The sequence below is a fragment of the Prunus dulcis genome, unplaced genomic scaffold, assembly GCF_902201215.1.
Source record: "Prunus dulcis unplaced genomic scaffold, ALMONDv2, whole genome shotgun sequence".
Taxonomy (NCBI): domain Eukaryota; kingdom Viridiplantae; phylum Streptophyta; class Magnoliopsida; order Rosales; family Rosaceae; genus Prunus; species Prunus dulcis.
In genome coordinates, this window is record NW_023010205.1 from 2,890 (window position 1) to 3,136 (window position 247).

The following is a 247-nucleotide window of genomic DNA, read 5'->3' on the forward strand; positions in this document are numbered from 1 at the left end:
TTTGTCCAAATCTGAAAGCTTCTTTTTGCTGCTGCAAACTTCCTTCNAAAATTTGGCATATGATGGAATTTTCTTGATTGCATCCANTAATGGAATGTTGATTTGAACCTTGGATAATGTNTGCATAAAGTCCTTGAGTTGTTGATCTTTTGCTTTTGGCTTCAAACGTTCTGGATATGGAATAGGGGCCTCATNAACACGCTCAGGAACTTGTTTTGGAACAGTTTCTAGATCTGCCAAATTATGT